We start from the raw sequence: 25,151 nt of genomic DNA on the forward strand, positions 1-25,151 counted from the left end.
TAATAAATATTCAATGCACGGGCATCTGAGCTACCTCTGAGTAAGCCCCGGCTCGAAAGGTGCAAGTGTACTCAACGATGATACACTAACAATCACTGCACGAACGAGTATTTCAAAATACGACGAAACGATGAACCTATGCAAAATAGGAAAGAAAATAATAAATAATTAAAATACTGACCAAGGCGCCAGGGGATTGGGCTCATTGACCGGCTGGCCGTGCCTTGGCCAATCCCACGCCAGTTTTATATTTTATCATATTTTTTTGTTATTTTCCTTGATCTTATGAAAATCCTTTCATCTGAACAAATATCCTTCGTTTTGAGGAAACTTCTCAGTTTCATGGTGCTTCCTTCGCATGAAGGAAATAATATAAAATTGGGAAAAATAGTGTGGGGCCGTGATTGTTGGCCAACCGGCCATGCCCTGATCTCGGACGGCCCCACACCTCATGGTCCTCATTATTTTATTATTATTTCCCTAATCTCATGAAAACTCCTTGATTTCATGGTATTTTCACAAAACCATGAAAATATAATATAAAATTAGGGAAACTCGTGGGACCGGGGCCCAGCCGGCCGGCCATGCCTCAGTCGGTCCCACACGCCCCTTATTTTATTATTATTATTTTAAGGTTTCCTTGATTTCATGGTATTTCTTTCAAATTATGAAAATTCCTTCAAATCATGGAAAATAATACACAAAAATTACATAAAATTAGGGAAACTCGTGGGACCGGGCCCAAGCCGGCCTGACATGCCCCAGCCGGTCCCACACACCCTTATTTTTATTATTTTAATATTATTTGCTTCCTTGATCCCATGGAAACTCCTTCACTTCAAGGAATCTCCTTAATTTCAACAAATTCCTTTATTTCATGATATTTTCATAAATTCATGAAAAATAATATAAAATTAGGAAAAACACCACGGGACCATGGTCACTGGCCGTCCGGCCACGCCTTGGCCTCAGCGGTCCCATGCTTCATCATTCCTTCATTTTATAATTATTTTCCTTCATCTCATGAAGTTTCCTCAGTTTCAGCAAAACCCTGATTTTGTCATATTTTCTCGAATGGATGCTCAACTGCATGCCAGAAAATATCAAAATTCTCAGGATTGAGACATGGACGTGTTGACGACGTGAGCATGTTACCTTGACCGACTAGGGTTGTCTCCTTGGCTCTCAATGAACCGGTCCCACGTATTTTCATGATTTGACCTAATTTGCGCAATTGCACGTATTAGGTCCAAAACTCTTCCAAATAATTTTGGATTTTCATGGAATGATCTTCAGTCGATCCTGTGACCACCCAGGGCTGATTTTATGACCCCTTGGTCGGTCCCTTACCTCTTCATAATTAATTAGGTTTTATCACCTAGGGCTCAGACGAGCATTATATGAGAAATGATTGAACCAATATTTAATCATTCTTTCATCAACAAGTCACCAGCTCTTCAAGAGACCTTAGTTTTTGCTCACATGAGCATGTAGGAACTTCATGGACGGTCCATGATCCCATGTAGCCGGTCCCTCCTTCGTCCTATGGTTGATTTTGAAATAAATCATCAATTGGTCATCAACTGATCAAATTAGGGTTTCTGAGTCCAAGGATCATAATTCCATATTCGAACACTAATAACTTTACGACGATCTCATGATCAGTATTCTTATTAATTATGCTCGGTTCAACTACCTACCAGTATTTTAATTGATGTTTTATTTTGGTCACGCTACCAATAATTCATCATACGAGCAACACTTGCTCAGATGAGCAATATTTGCTCAAACCAAGGAATATTGATTCAACCCTCAATATTCAACAATTCATCGAATGAGCAATACTTGCTCACCTCAACTATCAACGTGAGAATTATACCTATGTCTCAACAGACACGTTCAATTCATGAGCTTCAGAACATTTTGCAAAATCATGTTCAACTCAGCAAATACATGGACTCATCGTCCCATAAAGTCAACAACTGATTAATTAACCACGAGACGTCAATCGTGTCACATGGGGGATATCAACTAGGGTTTTGGTCTGGCGGTCTATGGCACGTGTGTTCATACACACGATGGGAATGTGAGCAAGTCGTGCAATCAGTTGAAGGAGTTAACAAAGTAATGGATGTAAAATCGACCAAGTCTCTGCACGATGAGCAACTGGTTTCAAACATGATTTCCATTCTCCCACTCTTTGATTCCATCAACTGTCACACTTCATGGGATCATGGTGTCTACAATTCCAGCAACATAAATAATTTTTTGAATCATGATTGGAGAACAATGAGGAATCTCACGTCTCACAGACAACACGAGATCAACACCTCATCAATTGAGCAATTACTCTCAACTGAGCAACTTCAATCATTCAGAACTTATCTTATTTAGAATTCACAACACACCTAGAATCTTTGATTACCATTGATTCCACATATTTCTCAGCTTCCCTCCTACAGATCAACCCATCCTCTCTTGTGACCGAATTTACTCTAGAACGACCATTGTCTTGGTTTAGGCCGGATTACTACAGATTGATCTCTCGAATTCAAAGAACTCCTTTCTTGCATTGCATCTGTGTGAGGTTGAACATTTCGCTCGGTTCAAGGAGTCTCCTCCGTACGGTCGTCTCCTCAATTCCGTAAAAACCAGCAAATCGTTTTGCCCCATCTATAGTGTTCAAGTATGGACTAGGTCCCGGGGTTTTTCTGCATTTGTGTTTTCCTCATTAACAAAATTTATGTTGTATGTGTTATTTCTTTTCCGCATTATAATTTCTATATATAAATGAAATATCACAGTTTGTGCGTTGTTCAATCACAGTTGATAAATTCGACCTTGTTTGTTGGATAGAACTTGATTGGCACTCGTACATTGGTCTTTGGTACCATCCGAGTTATTCTCATAACAATCAGGTTCACGGATTTCTATCTGTTTGATTTACTGATTGTGTTGAGAAAGAGATAAAGCTCTTTGATATCTTTCTTGATTGAGACTCATTAATTTGGTGCTCTTGGAATTATATTGGAGTTTAGTCCATACAGATTGCCGAACGAAATAGTTGGGTGTGGTTGTTGTACCCCCACGTTTTCAAAAACAAACACATGTGATGCACGATTCAGATACGAATGACATTGACGAGATTATATTTTTCATAAAGCTTACTTAAAAATATAATCTAAGAGATAAAGTTCGTTATCCATTAGTCAATAAGTTTATCAAAGATTTATTGATAAACTCCATGTTTCATGAAAAACTTTGCTTCAAGAAGTTCTTGAATTCATGAATCTTCCAAAAGGATGATAACCTCATCTATCTCAACCAGTCAATTTCAAGATGAGTTTTCATGTATTTCTCTTCTTGAATCTGAATCTGAGACTTCTGACAGCTGTTGAAATGTCAGAAAGATTTATTAGTCAAAACATCTAAATATAATACAAGAGTATGTGATTCTTGTGTCCAGGATCTCTTGATTGATAAACGACATCCTGATTCAAACAGCCTAACCACCTGCAAGAATCAAGAGGGTTTTGTTTCAAAACTTAATCCATTGACTAATAGTCTTCCTTAAAACTGTTCTTAACAAAAGCAAAAAGGATTATTTTTATGGAAAATACAAAGATCAACTTAAAAGCAGACAAACTAATGATTTCAGGACATTCAACTTTATTATTGATCGTTTGTCTAATTCAAGATCAAGGAAAAAATCTCATCAAATGATGTCGTCATATTTCAAGAAGAAGCAGAGTCAACCTAAGAGTTCTACTGGATCCACTACTCAAAGGTTTACAAATCACACTTGCAACTCTATTCCTATTCGAATAAAATTATCTGTTAAACCAGATTCATCAAGTAGTGATCTACAAGATTGTGAAACCTATTCTTGAAATCGTTCTAAAAAAAGGAATGTCCGAAAACATCAATGATATCTTGTAAAAGCTACTGATTGATTTGATAAATCTTGTTCTGTTTGCAATATTAAGCTATTGAAAGCTCATTTAAACAACTAACATTGTTGATTGGAACTTCCTCATAATTGTGCTCAATCTCGGATAAATAAAGAAGTTCTCAATGAGCATAAAGGAATATCAAAGATTTATTTGAAATCCTTAAACGATTTATCTACATCATGAATAGTCTGATTATTTTCTAAATGGAAGTGTTTTCTTTATTTGGAGTAACTTCCTGATATTTTTGGTCCATGTTAAGAAAGTTCATGATATATTCGGACTTTCTGGATATCATTGCTTCAGAAAAATCTTCATTGATTTTATTTCCGAATTTGAGCATGTCTTCACCGATTTTGATATCAAATAAAATACTGACTTATTTTGGTATTTCGAAAAACTTGGAAACCAAGATTTTATTTGATATATAAGACTACTTGAAAAACGTTTATTTCTTCACAACAAGATTACGGTTCAAGATGGGTGAAGATACCATTGATATCAACTTTCAACTACAGAAGCTTGAAACTTATCTTCCAACCGATATTAAGTACTACTTTTCAAGAAAACATAAGAAAAATCAACTATCTCTTGAACTCATGTTTATGCTTATGCGAGATTCAGAAATTGCTCATGAATAGTTAAAATCTTATGTAAAGAATGAGGAATGCTTGAGTCAAAACTTCTGAAGATGATTGTGGATCTCAATCTTTTGAAGAGATGATTCAATCAACTGAAAGAAAAGAGGAAGCCCCAAAGTTTGAATACTGAAGAGTCTTCGGTGATCAAGCAAAATACCTCTAACGATTAAGTTAGTTTATCTAATACTTAATCTTAAGAATAGTCTAATCAATTGTTGATTTATTTCAATGCTTGTGTAAATTATATTCAAACTATGAATAATATAAATGATAAAGCTTGTATTTAAATCTTTCGAGTCATTCTTTTTAATAGTTTTGATTGCATTGCTGATGTGAATGAATATCTTTTATGCTCTGCTTTCGGTTATGAGATGTTATTTCGGTTTTCACTAACCCTAATTTCCGATCTCATATTATGGTGATCTCTTATGATTTGTATGACTTTTTGATTTAGCATGACTAATTTCTAGCCTTTTTAGGTAGCCTTTATCAAAGGATCATGAAGAAATACTGATCAAAACTCATGTGTGAAAGTCGCAATGATGTTATTATCACATAAGTTCTATATTTAGCATAACATATGCGTTTCGGTTTTATGCTTTTACTATTAGCACGTAATAGCTAAAATCCGGTTTCAACCTTTCTCTAGTAAAGGTTGTTTTTGTTGTTGTTGTTGTGTTTTGCACGAGAATAACAACTAACAGGGGGAGAGTTCTTATTGAACTGGTGGTTAATGATACATCTTTGTGGGGAGAGTGAAAAACAGGGGTATAACAACCCCACCCAATATTTCGTTAGGCAATCTGTATGGACTAACTCCAATATAATTCCAAGAGAATCAACTAGACAGTCAGACTCAATCAAGGAAATACATCCAAGAGTCATATCTTTGTTTTTAAATGTAATCAGCAAATCAAACAGATAAAACCGTGAGCCTGATTATTATGGTGTTAGATACAACTTGAACGGTCACTACACCAAAAATGGAGTTTTGCAATTGGTTTCCTCTGTTGCAAATCGGGCTCGCAACTGCATTCAGCTGTTGGGAAGGGGGCGACTCGAAGAAACGTAGCTGTTGCGATTTCCAAGTCGCAACTGTTTTCGCAACAGTTGACAACTGTTGCGATTTTAAAATGTCGCAACAGGTTAATGGCGGTTGCGAAATTTTTACTATTTGTTGCGAATCCTTGACTAAGTCAATGGAGACTGACCCAAAAAAGTTGCGGTAAAACTTTGGCAACAGATCATATTGTTACGAAGTTTTTGCAAAAAAAAAAGAAGTCAGACCTCGTTGACCTAGTCAAAAAAAATCCCGTTTCTATTTATATCCAGGAACTGCCCATAACCCTGCAATTTCATCAATCAACCAAACAATTTCTGCACCACTTATATTGAGATTCATATGTTCAATGATACATGTTTAACCAGTCAAGATATTTTACAAAAGAAAGGGAAGGAAACAACACTATTTTATCACTCGTGCCACATTTACTCTAGATTTCAATCAAGACTCTTAACATAGTTTTGCTTCAAAAGAGAATACCCAATATAAGAAACTCCTACTTGTAAGTTAACATCTGATCTCAATGCACGGCGAGTTCAACTCCTCTGCTTACGCGTTAACCCTGCAACTCAAATACAATCCATAAGAATTAGATGTGGCAAATGCAGAAATGGAGAATAAAGTAAATAGTGCATCTGGATTGAACTGTACATCGAGTGAAGAGCCGAAAGGTGGTTACTGGCAGTACAAAGACATTATTCTAGAAACTTGGGTAGAAATCTATTTTGTGTAGTGTGCTCAATATATGTACAAAACTAACAATATCAGTACACTATATTAGTTGAACTTTGCCGTGCAGTTTCCATGTATAAATGATGACAATCAAGAAAGAAATAAGCCATTTATCTTAGTTGAGGTTAGGTAATTATGGTGTCGAAGTTTCCTGTGTTCATAAAACTAATGATATGAGATGAAACACTTGATCCTCAGTTGGTAACATTTGACTTGAATAATGGGAAGTACACAGAAAATTTTATTCAAATTTTATAGTTAAGTGGCAGTACTCATATATAAAATGCTCCTTACAAGATGAGACGGGAATTAATAACAAAGTTTAAAGCCTACCTTAACTTATGTTCGAATTCCTTTGGAGACCAGTGGGTAGCATTACACTCTTGATTCGATTCAAGTTCCCCAGCAGCAGCCTACAAGCATATTAACTACAACAGTGAGCAGAAAACATGCATAAATCCAGAAAAGTAATCCCAACCGTACAACAAGAAAATTCAGTTAAATTGAATTAAGACGAGTCAGTTTATTCTCCACGGGTTTCTTTTTCCTTGGTTTCTTCTAAAATAAGATAGAGCTATGAAAACAGACAAAATTTGTAACCTAAAGGATAGCAGTTTCGTACTTTAATTACTTGAAGAATTCACACGAGTAAATCTCTTGCACTCCTCCAAATCTGTCCTCCCGGCAGTAGAAAGCAAGTTCTGGTTAGAACTGGTATTCTACTATGAATGACAAGCACACAAAGAATAGAACCACAAATTTCAGCTACCTGGATACTTATTAAATGAGGTGTTTCCGAGTGATAATCAGCTGCCATTTCACAGCACATCAGTACATAGTATTACTACAAAGACCCCGTAGCAAATGACATTTCTTTTCACCTGCAAAATTACACGACCAACAAAAATAAATATTAACTAGATGTATACTTGAGGTACTTTCTTTATGTTACAATAACCTTTGTGACAACAACAAAATAATTGAACACTGGTATAGATTCATATATACTCGATTATCCAATACATGGAAAAACATCAGAAGACAAAAGCATAGCTCTGAATTTCTTGGCTCTTTTAGATACATGACGCTGAGACAGCTCTCTACTTTGTTGATCTTGGTAACAAAAGTTCGCAATCAACAAAGATTATGTCAAACTTCAAATCAAGTGGTGGCAGTGTAGCAAAATAAGAACTGCCAAAAAAATGAAGAAAAAAAGATACAAAAGGCACATAATTCCAAGTTTTTTTTTTTAATGGACACTCTCTTCTCTATTCTGAACTAAATAGAAGTTTTACTTGGTGCATGATTGTCTCTCTGCCACGCATCACAACAACGATATATAAAAAGTATAATGTTGCAAAAGATTCTTAATACGATATAGAAAGAGAAATTTAAAAGAATAGCTAGCTAGCAGTAGAACGCAGACTACCTGAATAACAGAGAAAAGACGGAAGGCACGATCCTGACCAGCAGATAGAATGTGTCTTCCATTTGCATAAAACCTGTAAGAAATAAAAGATAAGTAAAATAAACAGAAGTTGCATCAGGAAATAATTAATAAATCAGAATCTCACACTCTAAGAACTGATTCATGGCAATAAAAAGGGGAAAAAGAACATGTAGGCCATGAACTCTGGTGGAGTATAAATGAGATTTGTACTACAGCTTTTTCCATCTCGACTATTTTTCACCAGGCCAAAGCTAGATAGACGAGGATCACCATCCTGGCACAAATGCACATTTATTTTCAACTAAAATATATAACCTGATACATAAGGAGCATATAACTGGACAACTAAATTTGGTTGCTAGTTTTGGAGTCAGATTGCCAGTTTTTCTCTCACCTTTAGACAACCAGTGACAAGTCTTTATCATCAACAAGTCTCTCAATGACAAGTCTCAGAGTATCCAATAACAAGGTTTTATCATTGTCCAAGGAACTGCATCAGAAGATACCGATGAATCCATATCATGTGCTTCGGATCCACGAGCAGATGACACGATGCAGAAAGAAAGAGCCATCAATCCAGCATGAATAGATAACGACTACAAAAAAATTGGCAATTGATTTCCCCTAATCGGCATTAGATTGTCGGAATTATCATCTTGATTGCAAACTAAACAGCTTACTGTTTTTATTACTTCATTTGTAACAGGGATGTGGACACAATTTTCGCTTCCTTTAGCTGCCGCTATATGCTGGTGATAAAAAAAAAAAAAAAGATAACAAGTTAATATCCTTTATAAGAAACACAACAAAAATTACTAAAAGAGAGGCAATTTACTAGCCAGAGCTGTGCGGCCACTGTTATCAGATTCATTCGGAATCTTGGACCATCACCTTCTCTTAATGATGGATGCAACAAAAGATCAACTCCTCTAAGGGTTGCAAAACACAGATAGCGGGAGGTCCAGTTTACCATGAGCCAGCATCTTCTGTCTCCGTCAGAACTCCTTGCATTACTGGGGTCATTCATCTCTTTTAAGTGCTGGAACCATTCCAAATTATTGGGTTGTAAAAGTATACAAAACATTGTATTAGATAGTAAGACGTATTCTAGTAAAGGTTCACAGACCTATAGGAGATTGTTCATGATTGTGGTCCCATCACCAACATTCACCTGGACAATGTTTAGGAATGCAGTACAATTTAAACGCAGCAGCTGATTCAATATTTTAGTGCACACTTGGAAGAGCTGTGGCTTGTAACAAAGTACACGAATCTCACCACAAATGTCCCCAGTCCTTAACTCGCCTACAACCTGAAGACAAGATCGTATAAGTGACGATTAGTCTTCAAAATGAGATATCCTCGTAAAAAATTGGAGGATTATGGTTATAGACTTGCCTGTTCTACTCCATTCCTGTGCACTAGTTCATGCAAGTAAGAGGAAACATTAGAGCCGTATTGGATGGAAGACTTACAACCAAATCAACACAACTCATGGCTCTAGAATGATATCTAAACTGATGGCAGTCGATAAAAACGGATCAGGCGTTGAAGAGTAACTGGAAAATTCTATTTTATAAGTAAAAATACAAAGTGAACTTCGTAAAAATGAGTTCATTGGTTACCACAGAGCCTGTAACTAGTATATAGAAGTCTGTGGGTGCTTCATTCTGCAATATAACATCTGCAATTCACAGCTGCAGCTTCAAAACAAAGCATTCTTCTTAACAGGAGACACCACCATCTTATTTTCTGTTGCTTTCATAAATTCTCGCAAACAGATGCAACCATTTCTTCTTCTTCCATGTCATGGTTCAAACACAAATTCAAAACCTCACATAAAATCAACCATCTTCCAACTCGAAATCAAAAGAAACCCATCCATTCATTGCTCAATTACCAGCAATATAAACCCAATTTCTTGTTCAATTTCAGGATAAACCAAACCCTAATTTCTTCATGGCAGAACCATCATCTCCCCTACATCACCATGGCAGAACCGAGATCCTCTTGAAATTCGACTTCAGATCCCCACTACAACTATCACTCCTAATCGAAACAGCAGCACCATCTTTAATCTCCACTATTTCCCAATTCCGTCAGATTCATCCCTCATCAGCAGCAGAAAACGGAGAAGGAGAAAGGGGGAAGAACCTTATAAATCCATAAGTTTTCTGCACAACTGCAACATCAAAAACAAATTAAAAAAAAAAAATTAAAACCTTAACATCAGAATCAAAAGAAACCCAATTCTCACAGAAATCTAAACTGACTCAAAATCAAACCCAAAACAGAAAACTAGATAAAGAAGAGGACCATACCTGATTAGCAATAGCAGCTGCAGTAACTCCTTGTGAAATATCATATTGAATCTCCCACCTGCAGAAATTGCATAAAAAACCCTTGTGAAAACCAAACCCTAACTACCAACAAACATAAAATCAAATCCTAAATAAAACCAAAATAGAAAACTAGAAAAAGAAAATGAACATACCAAAAACCTTTGTGAAAGATGATCTAAAATCCAACTGCAGAAATAGATAAAAACGAAAACCATCAACCAACCAAAATACACAAGGAAATAGCATTACTATTCTATTTAAACAAAGACATACCAAAATACAGATCTGCAGAGAGTTTCAATGGCAGAGAGGTTTTTCTACAGGTCTGAGAGAGTGAGAGAGAGGACGAGTTTGTGTGTGGTTGTAATGAAACTGGGGAGAGATATTTTCCTAGGATAAACCCGTAACGCACACGCGAGGTTGGCATGCTGGAACAATAAAAAAAAGTGTTTGCAGCTGTTTGCTGCCACACACGTATTTGGCGCGTGAAATAAAAACAGTTGCGAATAGCAACTGAGCATCAGGAGTTGCGAAATTCGTAACAGCACCTCGCTGTTCGAAGATTTAGCGACAGAAATTCGCAACAGAAAATTCGCAACAGCTACATTTCTGTTGCGAATCTGAGTTGCTAAAACCTGAATTTGGTGTAGTGGGTACCAAAGACCAATGTTCAAGTGTCAAATCAATTTCAATCAACAACCGAAGGTTGGATTTACGAATTGATTGAACTGCGCACAACCTGTGATATTTCAATTATATAAACAAATATAATGCGGAAAAGAAATAACACAGACACCAGAAGTTTTGTTAACGAGAAAACCGCAAATGCAGAAAAACCTCGGGACCTAGTCCAGTTTTGAACACCATACTGTATTAATCCACTACAGACACTAGCCTACTACAAGTTAACTTCGGACTGGAATGTAGTTGAGCCCTAACCAATCTCACACTGATCAAGGTACAATCGCGTTCCTTACGCCTCTAAATCCCAACGGGACTCTACGCACTTGATTCCCTAAGCTGATCTCACCCACAACTAAGAGTTGCTACGACCCAAAGTCGAAGACTTGATAAACAAATCTGTCTCCCACAGAAAAGTCTATTCTGATAGATAAATCTGTCTCCCACAGAAATACCTACGAAGTTTTTGTTTTGTCTTTTGATAAATCAAGGTGAACACGAACCAATTGATAATACGGTCTTATATTCCCGAAGAACAGCCTAGAAATATCAATAACCTCACAATAACTTAACTATATGGTAGTGGAACAAGTTATTGTGGAATCACAAAGAATGAGACGAAGAGCTTTGTGATTACTTTTTATATCTTACCTATCAGAGATAAATCTCGAGCAAATCTTAGAGAAGATAGTACTGAATACGATAGAACAAGTAAGATCAGAACACGCAACTAAAAAGAAAATAATTGGGTCTGGCTTCATAATCCCAATGAAGTCTTTAAGTCGTTAACCTATAATGGTTTTAGGAAAAACCTAGGTTAAAGGATAATTGACTCTAGTCGCAACTAGTATCACACAGGAGGTGTGGGGATTAGGGTTCCCAGTTGCCAGAGTTCTCCCTTATATAGTCTTCAAATCAGGGTTTGATAGCTTTGGAACAAAGCAGTCAATATTCACCCTTAGATGCAAACCTGATTTAAGATTCAAGCTAAGTTTGCTTAAAACCAAAGAAATATCTATCCACTGTTAGATGGTCTTAGCTTGTTACACACAAATGAAATATACCTTCATTTAGATATGGGTAATTATACCTAAACGTGTATATTGAGTTGTCTCAATAACAGTTAATCGAAGTTAGCCATATGAACACTTTTGTATTAACCATGTTCATCTTAACACTTCTAGATCAAATGATAATCAAATGAATCTAATTGTGTTACTCATAGAGTTGTTCAATTGTTTATATTCTCATAGAAGTATACAAGACACAATTGAAGAAAATCGGATTGATTCAAAAGAATAAGATCATGAACACTTTAGCCGCGGTTTGCAAAGATTAAATTCTTTAATATATAAATGTATTTATTCATGAGTATGAAATCATACTTAACCGATTTTAAAACTTAACCACATAAGTTCGCAAACGAGTACGCAAACTAAATTCCGGACTTGATCTTTTCCGACAGTTCGCAAACGGGTACGCATAATGTCGTTCCAGACCGCATTCAGGTGAAACAATTTGCAAACGGGTACGCAAACTTAGTTCCCGGACTTTGACAGTTAAAACCGTTCGCATACGGGTATGCATACTTGGTTCCCGGACCTGAATCATTCTTACAACAGTTTGCATACGGGTATGCATATTGTGTTATATCCAGACAATGATTAATTGTTCTAAACTCTCATTTCAATCATTGAAACATTCTCAGAAAACGACAATAGCTGTCTCACACAAACTATTAGCTTATAAGCAATTTTCAAGTGATCGAATGATCCATACGAAATATTCCGAGTCTACATCAAATGACTGTCTCATACAAATCATGTAAGATGTTACAAGGCGATTTTCACATGATCATCTTTTGACTTTCGTCAAGAATAATGATGAACATAGTTAAAGCAAAAATCTTTCCAACGCATATTTCGAGAAAGATATAAGTGAATTAAACTCAGGTCGAAATATCAAATGTGTATAACGTAAAGTCTATATAGCTATACGACTTAGTCTCAGTAGGAGATAGAATAGAATTGACTTCTGAGTGATAGATGAGTTCAAGTCTCCACATGCCTTTTGTTGATGAAGTTCCTCCAAGCTCCCCGTAGTAGATTTTCATCTTCAATCGATGAACGCCGTGAGGTCTAAAGCTCAACTACACATTCTATCCTAATCCGAGACATAGCTATAAGTACACTAGAAATCAAGACTTATAGTTTTGACAACTAAACTTGACAAACAAGCTTGAGATAGCAACGCTTGCGAGTTCGATCGAGCAGTGCTCTAACAATCCCCCCCTTTGTCAATTTTAGTGACAAAACTATCAATACATATGGATTACAAAATAAACTTTGTAGCTTCTCTTCCAAATTCTTGATTTCCTTGGTTCTTCAACATTCCTTGAATTCTTCGTCACTCCAAGTACTCCAGTGATTCTGAACGTGTTTAACTCAACATCATAGTTTTGAAGATCCGTATCCATAACAATAAGAAAACAGTTGTTCTCAATTATTGTTATACAGTGTCATAGTATTATTACACAGCATCAAAGTTCAATTGTATCATAACTTTGACAACAATACTACAGTGATATGTATCACTCCCCCTTAGTCAATACTTCATCTCACAATGAAAATCACTCCCCCTTACATAATGATCCGTAAACCATATGTATGTAGTGTGAACTACAAAATAATTCTCCCCCTTTTTGTTAATATAAATTGGCAAAGGTACGAAAACTAGCGGGATCATAATGAAATTCTCAAAGAGATTATTCATGACTAAAAGAGAACATATCAACTTTGTTTCGATGATTTCACATAGTCAAAACTTAGTGTATTCATCAAGGAGTTTATAAAGATACAAGAAAACTCCTACAATATTCCACAGCCGCACTCCCCACAAAGATTTGGCAATTAAGCACAAGTTCAATTAAGAACTCTCTCCCGTAAAATGTCATTCCTGAAAGAACAACAAGAGCGACCTTACTTTTACGAGAAAAGAAGGATTTCTTTGGACATTAACAAATCACATGAAACATGAATTTTTATCCAGTAAACTCAATTAAATTAACCACAAAAGAACTTTAATGATTAATTTAATCGCAAATGCTCAACATATGAAAACTTACGGAGCCATACAGTACTTTCACATATAAGTGGATCAGGGAAAGATCAATACTGCGGAATATTCAAAAGTTCATTCTATTTTTTTATCAATATTTGCATAATGACATAATAGACTTAACTTTTGACATGTATAGGACAATCACAGTTCATGGACGTAAACACACATATCCCATAAAATATTTTTGCAATATATAAAACCATAAAGATTAATACTGCAAAATCATCTTCCAAATAACTTAGAATTTAAATAAATAAATCTAAAAACATTGCAAGATGAAAAACGTTGGCAATAGAAATGTGTAATCACAACAATTTTTATTCCAAACTCTAGTTATCCTTCTTAAAAACACAAGAATAAAATTCTCATAAGAATTTTGCTAGACAACATAACGAAGAGACAAACTTGTAAAGAACATAGAAGATGATTTGCCCTTAGAAGGTAGAATCAATCTTTTTCGCACGGATTTACACCAAGAATGGCTACCAAAGGTGTATAAAAATATTTTCTTAACAAAGAAGAAAATACAAAGTCATTAACAACCATGCACCGTAGTTCACATAAGAGGATTGTGAACATTCAAGAATCCCAGAGTAATGCGTAATACCGCCCATTCTTGGAATTTCTTCTTTGTGATTCAACAACAACATTCTTACAAAAGCTACAAATGAGCTTAGAAGATAATTAATCCAATAATCCAAGTGCTCAAGTCCAAGAGAAGTGGAACAAGTGCGACGAAACGGAGCAAAACACTCAAAACAAAAAACGTGACAAAGACTAATCTTAACTCATCCAAATCCATAAATTTTCATCACCATTTTGAAGAGAATTCAAAAAGGAAGAGAATGCAAAAAGAATGAGGTCGTTCCGAGTTCGGACGAAGAAGCTACTGCCAAAACAAGTTGTCAAAAATTGACGTCTACAGGCCAGTTTGCAAACGGGTATGCAAGCAAAATTTCGTGAACTGGAGCTGTTTGCATACCAGTATACGAACTGAAGTCCATGGATTTTGATTTTAAATGATGGTATGCATACCTGGTATGTGTACCATGAAGGCCAAACATCCCGAACCACTATTTTAAAACCTAAACATTTAAGAATCTTAAACATAAATCAAGTTAGGTAGACATGAACGATACACAAGGTACATGGATCATGATAAGTACTTTAAGCAAATAATAAAATCATAAATCTTTCTCAAGTTTAGAGACATACCTTTTTAGAAGAATCCAATCGAACTCTACAGCCTTACCAAAGATTTAAAATCATACCTAACACAATATGTGCGCCCCAATTCTCGTGCTTCCCTAACCGTATACATAGCAGGGCATTCATTGGTGAGGATGCACTTTCAACACAATCAAGTTGTGTTGAGGCGAACAAGGTCTTGCTCACCACAAGTGACCAAAACATACTTTTCCGCAACTATAAATTTTTCACCATCTATAGTTTTTGGCTTATTCTGTTTCACTTTTGGATTATCGTGAAAGAGATCGCTGTTAGAACCTTTCACATCCAAATCCATCTTTCCAAATAACTTTTTAAGTTCCAACATCATGGATACTGCCTTCTCCATAATCATGGAATTTTCTGGGAGACCATTCCTTTTCACACTCAAAGCATCATTGACTTTCTTTGGTATCCACTTCTGAGTGCGTTTAGGAACAACAAAACCTTCTTCCCATTACTCTCTTCTAGAATTCTCGGAAGGGAATTGAATTGACTATTCTTTTGCAAGTTAGTGTTTCTCCAATTGGGAGCATCGGATCTTGTCTTCGTCTTTACAAATTTATCCTTTTGACAATCATTACGATTGTGAAAAGTTTTCTTATGACGTTTATAGGAAAATCTAGGTTTATCACAACACTAGATCCTTTGCCTAAAGGTTGGACGTTCACAATCCGTAATGTAAAGAGTATTAGCCTTAACATATGATCTAGGTTTAATCACTTCTTTTGACACCCAAACAATAATATCATGAAGTTTTTCATTCCTTATACGAAAACGACATCTCCTTTCCAGGTGACTTTTATTTCCACAATAATGACAAATATAAGGAACGTTCTTACCCGGATTCATGTATGCTGGTTTTGGAGGTTGATATACTTTGCTCTTTCGAACCTTAACTGCCGGTGAAGGTATTTCACTTTTGACATCAATGGATGCCTTTTGTTGAGAAGAATCACTAGCCTTGACAAATTTTACCTCTTTGTTAATACTTGGAGCATATATTCCCTTATAGCCCAATCCTTGTGTATCACGATGATTTTTACTTGCTCCTAGCATTGTGGTTAATTTGCTTGAACTAGTATTGAACTTTTTCAAGTCATCTTCCAACATATTGATTTTATCAAGAGCAGCAGTTAAATCAGCCTCAAGGCGTTTATCTGGAGCGAGATAAGCGCTTTCTCTGTCATCAAAACTTACTTGCTGAGAGTTAATCCTTGCTTCAGTTTCTGCAAGTTTCTCTTCCACAAGAAGTATTTTTGATAAACATTATCACATTCAAGTAACTTTCTACTCAGGTTTTCCTCAGAATCTTTGAGGATAGATTCGCAAGATTGATTCAAAACATAAAGACCTCCGTAAATCCTTTTCAATTTTTTGTTTTCTCGACAAAGAGGAATCAGAAGAGGTGTGACATGAGAGGTGATAGACACATTTTTGTGTCTAAATTGTCCTCATTTATTTGTATTGTCAGTACTCGATTTTGTACTTATTATGGTGTTTTGTGTGTTTGTAGGTATTTTTGGGAAATAAACATTATTGGAAAATTCGGCTCGAAAAATTACGCGGAGCACCCCCCGGAGGACATTTGATATTCGGAATCTCACTTTGGTTAAGGGGCACATAATTGCTAAGGGGCACCCACAGGATTTTCACACCCAAGTGCATCCCACCTGCTTTCGGCACCCATCAGAGGATAGGGGGACACCATCTTCCTTCACGGTTTAAAGAATACATTTTGGCGGGAAAAAGAAGTTCATATGCGCATAATTCATGTGTTGGTTTCTGGGCTGATTTGTGGAGATTTTCTCGCTGGAATCGAATGGTTTGGGCCTATCAATCGTAAACAGGGTCGGTATCTACTTCAGATTCGAAAAAAGAGGGATGAGTACGTGGATTTTACAAAACAGATCAAGGAAGGTATTTGCGGGATTCTCCGAGTTATTTTTGGAGATTTTGTGTGGCTTCGGAGTATTTGACGTCATCTGAGGCGTGTAAGAACGTTTTTGGAGTGTGTTGGGTACTAGCCGACGCATAAGAGGAGAATAATTCCGGTGCTGCTACAAAAATAGAAAGAAAATATTCCGAAGTCATGAAGAAGATTTTGAAGTTTAATGCGAGATTTGGAGGAGTTGTTGGCTATATAAAGGGTTCTTCTGAAGCATAAAAGGGTTATGGAGAGTTAGGGGTGAAAACAGAGGTGACTTCTGAGTTGCAGAGAAGAAATCAGAGGTTGCAGAGTCGTTTCTGCTGCTGTTGCACCTCAAGAACACGAAGAACATAAGACAGACAAGAGCAGTCATTGTGCTACAGTGACAACGACAGCTGGTTTTTATCGTTCTCTGTAACAGTTCGGTTTGCAACAAAAATAAGTGTTACAAACCCGGTTTAATCATTTTCCCTCCATTTTCATCTTTGTAAACACCCTTTGAGCAATAAAAATGAATTTTGAGCGTGTTTCCAATATGCGGAGCTAGACCTCATCACTGAGACGACGGAGGAAGCGGTTTTTCATCCCTGTGGTAATTCAATTAATTCTTCATTTACTTTTTGCACCGATTTTTAACGATTTATGATTTCAATTAATTATTTGTGACTTTGTTTGATGACGCATGCTTAGTTCTAGGTAATTTTGATGCTTCATTACAATATACAACTAATGTTTATGAAATATAATTTGGAAAAGAATAGAGTTAATATTTCATTTATTTTGAGCTATAATTGCCTAGGATTAATTTCTGAACCACTAAAATATGAAAAACAGTCAAATCCTGAGTCCCAGTAAATTCTTCATCCTGTGACATATTTTGTATATATTTTGTTTATTTTTAGTATTTTCGTTTATTAAATCTGAAATCAATCTCGTCAAGTCCGAGTGAACGACAAACCTATTTACCACTATATAAAAATCGATCAATTTTTGGCGTCGCCGACGCGGACTTGTTTATAGATTTGTTTTTAGGTTTTATTTTTATTATTTTTGTTCTTTTTTATGCGTTTTGGTATTTCTTGTTTGCTTTCAGATTTGGAGCTGAGCTAAAGAAAAAGATAGAGTGTTGAAAAGAAAAGCGAATCCAAAGAAGGAAGGAAAAGAGGAATCCAAAAGGAGTGAAGAAGGAGATTTTGTATATAATTATTTTATTTTATATTTAGAGACTGTAAATAGGATTTTCTTGTTGAAAAAGCGGGGGTCTAACAACACCACCAAATATTTCGTTTAGCAATCTGTATGGAGTAACTCCGAAACACTTTCTAGAGAATCAACTAGACAGTCAGACTCGATCTAGGTAAAAGTATCTCAAGGAATTAATATCTCTCTCTTGTTTTGATTCACTCAAGCTAATAGAAATCAGCGAGTTTATAATCAAACACAAGGAATAACTTGGACGGTACCAAAGACCAATGTCCAAGGATCAATCAATATCAATCAACAACCAAAGGTCGGATTTCCAATTGATTGATTCAAACACACAACCTATATTATTTCAATTATATAAACAAATATAATGCGAAAATGGAAATAACACAGACACCAGAATTTTGTTAACGAGGAAACCGCAAATGCAGAAAAACCACAGGACCTAGTCCAGATTGAATACACACTGTATTAAGACGCTACAGACACTAGCCTACTCCAAGCTAACTTCAGACTACACTATAGTTGAACCCCAATCAGTCTCCCACTAATCCAAGGTACAGTTGTACTCCCTACGCCTCTGATCCCAGCTGGATACTGCGCACTTGATTCCCTTAGATGATCTCACCCACAACTAAGAGTTGCTACGACCCCAAATCGCAGGCTTTAACAATAAACAAATCTGTCTCACACAGACAAGTCTATCAAAGGATCAATCTATCTCCCACAGAAAAACCCTTAAAGTTTTTGTTCCGTCTTTTGATAATAATCAAGGTGAACAGGAACCAATTTATAATCCGGTCTTATATTCCCGAAGAACATCCTAGATTAATCAATCACCTCACAAAAATCTTAATCGTATGGTAGCTAAACAAGATATCGTGGAATCACAAACGATGGGATGAAGGTGTTTGTGATTACTTTTTATATCTTTCCTATCGGAAAACTCTCACGATCTCAAGCCAATCAATATGATTGTACTGTTACCATAGAAGATGCAAGATCATATCACACAACTACGATAAAAGTAGTATCGGTCTGGCTTCACAACCCCAATGAAGTCTTTAAGTCGTTAACCTGGTTTTAGAAGAAGAAAACCAAAGGTTAAAGGAGAAACGACTCTAGCACGCAAACTAGTATCACACGTAAGGTGTGGGGATTAGTTTTCCCAATGCTAAATGTCTCCTTTATATAGCCTTTCAAATCATGGTTTTGCCTTAGTTACAAAGCAATCAATATTCAGCGTTAGATGAAAACCTGATTTAGATTCAAGCTAATATTTCTCAACCGTTAGATCGAAAACTTATCTTGTCATACACAAATGACTGTACGCTTCTAGGTTTGTTAACCGCACCCAAACGCGTACATTGTTGGTTCAACAATAGTCTACCCAAAGATGTTAACCATATGAGCGTTTCATACCAACCATGTTCTTCTTCACTATAGCTAGTTCAATTGACTCAAATGAACTAGTTAAGAGAGTTTTTCAATTGCAAGGAAATCTTATGTAACTACACAAGACAAAATTGAAGCAAAGATGATTTGATTCACTCGAATCGGTTCATGAACCTTAATAGACACGGTTTGCAAATGCATTCCTTAGTCTTTTAAGATTAAGTTCAGAAATCATCTTTAGATATATAACCTTCTCAAGTTCACAGACTAGGTTCGCGGACTTAAGACACCGGATAGAGTTTACAAACTCCGGCAGAAATTCTCGGGTTCGAGAACTACGCCGGTTTGTGGACTGGGTTCGTGGACTGGGTTCGCGGACTTGGCTCACGCAAGTAGTTTGTCAAGTCCAGCAGAAGTTCTCGGGTTTGAGAACTTCGGCAGTTCGCGGACTTGGCACTTGCCATACTTCCGGTTCTCTTGATCAATAAAGTTCGAAAACTTCGGTTCAAGGAATCCATTGGTTATGTAATCTAAACTCTCATTCCAATCATTGAAACATTCTTAGAGGACGTTATATATTTGTTACACTATTTCTCGTCAAAGAAATTTTCAAAGTGATTGAAACATTCATGACTTTCGTCACTAGGTAAAGATAAACTTGGTCGAAGCGAAAAGCTTACTAACACATATTTCGAGATATAGATAGGCGAGGTATACTCGGCTCGAAATACCAAATGCGTATGATCTAGTCTATATATATAGCATACGACTTTTGTCTCAAAGAGCAGGAGATAGAATAGATAGACTTTTGAGTGACAGGTAAGTTCAAGTCTCCACATACCTTTTTGTCGAGAAGTTCCACCGGTTCCTTGAATAGATCTTCTACTTGTATGATGAATCGCCATGAAGTCCTTGAGCTCAACTACACTTACTATCCTAGTCTGAGACTTAGCTATAAGAGAATACAAATCAAGACTTATAGTTTTGATCACTAACATTGACAAACATGCTTGAGATAGCAACGCATGCGAGTTTGACCGAGCAGTGCTCTAACAATCTCCCCCTTTGTCAATTTTAGTGACAAAACTATCAATACATATGGAATACAAAAAAGATAATGAAACTTTAGTAGCTCCTATTCCACATGTCTAATATTCAACATTCCTCGAAATCTTCGTCACTTCCAAGTACTCCGATGATCCCAAAGGTTGTAAGTTTAGCATCACCGTTGTTGAAAATCCGTAGCTATAACAATGAGAAAGCATCTGTCTCGATCATTGTTATACAGTGTCATAGTATTATTATACAGTGTCAAAGTCCAATTGTATCACAACTTCAATAATAATACTATGGTGATATGTATCACTCCCCCTTAGTCAATACTCCATCTCACATGAAAACCACTCCCCCTTACACAATGATTCGAAAACCATATGTATTTGTAGTGTGAACTACATATTAATTCTCCCCCTTTTTGTCAATAAAATTGGCAAAGGTACAAGAACGGGATCATAATGAAGTTTCCATAAGAGACATTTCATGACTGAGAGAAAGAAACACACATCATCTTATTTAGATGCAATCATATAGCCGAAGCTAACAGCATTCATCAAGGAGTTTAAAGATACAAGATAACCCCTCTAAAATTCCATAGCCGCACACCCCTCAAGATATGACCATTAAGCACAAGTTCAAAAGAACTCTCCCCCATTTGATGTCATTCCCAAGGGAACAACAAGAGCGACCTTGAATTCCGAAGAAAAAAAGGATTTTTATTGGACACCAAAACCATAAGAATGATTTTTATATCCAAAACTCAATCAAATTAATCACAAGTAAACCCATGATTAATTTAATCGGAATACGCAATCAAATTAAACACACAAGGTGATCAACTTAATTGTTTTATGCTCAACATAAGAAAACTTACGAAACATATGACTAACATAACCATTAGAAAATGATTAAGATAGACGTTCATATACTCAACACAAGAAAAACTCATGGAATATATGAAAACTCAACTAGACTAATTACAAGAGATCCCATAATTAATCTAATTAGAATACACAATCAAACTAATCACAAAAGTAATCAATTTAATTGTAATTTGTTTTGCTCGACATAAGAGAACTTACAGAGCAATAACTAAATAACCAAACAAGATGATTAATTCAGTTCACAAATGCTCAACATAAAGTATCTTACGGAACAACCAACCAAGCTAATCAAAAAATTAATCAACTTAGTTGTATCGTGCTCAACATAAGACACATTACGGAGCCTCACGGTAATACAAAAAGATGGATCAATGAAGATCTATACCATGGAATACACAAGTATTCATTCTTTTGCACAAGCATATACAATAGCAATAATCTTTGGATTTAAAAGATTTTAACGTATCTTCCGTCAAGAGTTGACAATATAGTCTTAACTTTTGTATATGTCAAAAGTTTATTCATTCTTAAACCAATAAACGAATACCGATCGTGAACGACTTTACTTTTGACAAAAATATGGGACAACAAAGTTCACGGACGTAAACACAAATATCCCATAACAAGTTGCAATATAACCAAATCAAAAATATTGCAAACCATCATCCTCCAAATAGTTTTAGAATTTTAAATCAAAAAACCTAAATACAAGAAGATGAAAATAATAGCTATGTGTAGTCACAATCATCGCTATTCAAAACACTAGTTATTCTTCCAACTAAACCAAAAAGAAGACATACTAGGCAACAATATCTTTGAGAAATTCTTTATCATTCCCGAACTCCTTGTCGTCAAAAGCCATTGGTACATAAGGTTCGTGAAGATAGGAGTTAATATCAACAAACCCTCTTGGCTGATGATGTCGAACCAGTGATTTCTGAATTTCCAAATATCTTAAAACGCAAGCTTTTATATCACGAATCTCCTTTCTTACCTCCTTCAACTCATCAAGAACATCGGAAAATTTCTGAGAGTTAGAAGGGACAGCCCTTGGCTTTCTTGTATTCCTCCTTTTTCTTTTCAAGGACGGAATTACTGAAGATTTTTCTTTTTCCTTGATTGATGGATTAACAATCATGTTGACATCCTTTCCATCCAAAGACATGATGCTTATGAGAACAGCTATAACCAACTGATTTTTGTGATTGGAATTCACAATCTCAACAAGCAGTCTTGGAATATAAAGAATATCAAAGACGAAAAAGGAATGTAGGGTTCGAAACCTTTAAACAGGTTCGTGGACGTCCAACTCTAAACCCTATAAAGAGTAGAATTGTCGAAAGTAACCCTTCCTTTTATTTCATAGACAGAGAAAAATAAACCTAAGAAAACTTTTCCTAAAGCATGTGCGTTCACAACCTTGTCTCTTTTGAACAGGCACATGAGACAAGATTTACCAAACAACACAATTAATTTGTGCTGTGGTGAACAATGATTTGTCCACCATTTTCCTCATGAGAGGAATCCTATGACTTCTGTCTATCAAAGTGATTTGACCATACTTTCTTCTCAAATGATCTTGTTTTGTCTTTAGAAACTAACTTCTTAGACGAAGATAAAATCCTACATACCTCAGCGGTCTTCTGAGCAAGTTTAAGCTTCCTTGCTAACTGATTTGCTCTTCGTTGAATTTTGTAGGCGTGCCTCAATTGATGTTTGTACTTGTAACATCTTGATAGTTCATGACCCTTCTGAGAACAAAACGAGCACATCAATCTTGGATAATAATCAGGCATCTGTGGTGCAACAACAACTAAACACACGGTAGATCCTGAAACATTACAGACAGGGTTTCCAAAGGTTGGGTCAATTGATTCTTCCAGCATGATTGGCTTCTTATCTTCACCTAAACCATCAATATTTATATATATATCGCTACAGTTATCAAAATCAATGTTTTCACATAAAAAACCGACACTTGATTTCCTATCTTTGTCAGAATCATAGATCTCAGACATCTCATCAAGTGTTACAGCAAGACCTTTGTTCCCAGTGTATTTTCTACGATTTGGGACTCGTTTGCAAAATGACCAAAACCTTTACACTTAAAGCATTGTGGCATATCCTCTTCATCAGCCTCGTCAGCATCCCTGTTTTTAAGAGGGAGGCGATTGTGAGGTTTATCTGACGACCTAGGTTTGTCTCTTGAAAACCGTTTACTTCTATTCAATAGAAGATCCCTAAACTGTCTTGTGATCAAGGAGACTGATTTGTCAAGATCTTCATCCGAAAAATCATCCTCAGAGACATAAATACTTTTACTTTTATCAAGTAATTTAGTGTCCCTTTGTGCTTTAAAGGCAACATCCTTTCCGATTTTGGATGTATGCTCATGATCAAGGATCTTTAGCTTTCCAACCAATGTAATTCTCCAAAGATTATCAAGGTTATTTCCCTCAACGACGGCATGCTTCTTAGACTCGTATCTAGATGGCAGCGATCTGAGAATTTTCATCACAATTTCCTTTTCAGGAATAGTCTTACCCAATGCAAACGATGCATTAACAATCTCATACACTTTGTGATTAAACTCATCAAATGTATCTTCATCTTCCATACGAAGGTTCTCCCAATCGAAATTCAGGTTTTGAAGCCTATCTTCCTTTTCACTGGAGTTACCTTCGAATACGGTTTCTAAGATATCCCAAGCATCTTTAGACCGAGTGCAATTAGATACATGGTGCTGAAGATTTGGGGTAATGACATGTATGATAGCATTCAAACCGTCGGAATTTTTCCTTGCAACATTTATATCAGCAGGGGTGTATTCACCAATAGGTTTGGGAACGTTTATATCTCCAACTGTCATGACGGGAGCATCATAGCCATTAACAACATATACCCATGATTGAAAATCACGTGCTTGAAGAAAAGCTTGCATAGCAATTATCCACCATAAGAAATTAGAGCCATCGAAGACTGGTGGTACGTTAATAGAGATAGCACCTCTATCCATAGAGTCAGATCGCTACAAACACAGACTTGTAAGGTCTTGAACGTTTTTGCCTGCTCTGATACCAATTGAAAAGGCGGGGGTCTAACAACACCACCCAATATTTCGCTTAGCAATCTGTATGGACTAACTTCGAAACACTTTCTAGAGAATCAACTAGACAGTCAGACTCAATCTAGGTAAAAGTTTCTCAAGGAGTTAATATCTCTCTCTTGTTTTGATTCATCCAAGCTAATAGAAATCAGCGAGTCTATAACCAAACACAAGGAATAACTTGGACAATACCAAAGACCAATGTCCAAGGATCAATCAATATCAATCAACAACCAAAGGTCGGATTTCTAATTGATTAATTCAAACGCACAACCTGTACTATTTCAATTATATAAACAAATATAATGCGGAAATAGAAATAACACAGACACCAGAATTTTGTTAACGAGGAAACCGCAAATGCAGAA

The 25,151-nt window shown here is 36.1% G+C and overlaps 2 long non-coding RNA genes across 17 annotated transcripts; both read right to left on the reverse strand.

Annotated features, from left to right (window-relative positions):
* Positions 1 to 5,951: 5,951 nt before the first annotated feature.
* On the reverse strand, positions 5,952 to 9,151 carry LOC113315273. Of its 15 annotated transcripts, none has more exons than XR_003342903.1 (9): positions 9,115 to 9,151; positions 8,963 to 9,007; positions 8,807 to 8,875; positions 8,231 to 8,585; positions 7,816 to 8,110; positions 7,156 to 7,267; positions 7,009 to 7,059; positions 6,720 to 6,799; positions 5,952 to 6,216 (listed from the first exon to the last, which is right to left on the reverse strand). It is a non-coding gene; the product is annotated as an uncharacterized LOC113315273 (long non-coding RNA). The 15 variants fall into 15 exon arrangements; XR_003342901.1 differs by having other exon boundaries at positions 8,728 to 8,875; XR_003342905.1 differs by having other exon boundaries at positions 8,728 to 8,849; positions 9,115 to 9,148.
* An 82-nt stretch (positions 9,152 to 9,233) lies between these two features.
* On the reverse strand, positions 9,234 to 10,534 carry LOC113315274. Of its 2 annotated transcripts, none has more exons than XR_003342910.1 (5): positions 10,452 to 10,534; positions 10,331 to 10,364; positions 10,158 to 10,215; positions 9,462 to 10,018; positions 9,234 to 9,250 (listed from the first exon to the last, which is right to left on the reverse strand). It is a non-coding gene; the product is annotated as an uncharacterized LOC113315274 (long non-coding RNA). The 2 variants fall into 2 exon arrangements; XR_003342909.1 differs by having other exon boundaries at positions 9,234 to 9,257.
* Positions 10,535 to 25,151: the final 14,617 nt, after the last annotated feature.

This window comes from Papaver somniferum, chromosome 10, assembly GCF_003573695.1.
Source record: "Papaver somniferum cultivar HN1 chromosome 10, ASM357369v1, whole genome shotgun sequence".
Lineage (NCBI taxonomy): Eukaryota > Viridiplantae > Streptophyta > Magnoliopsida > Ranunculales > Papaveraceae > Papaver > Papaver somniferum.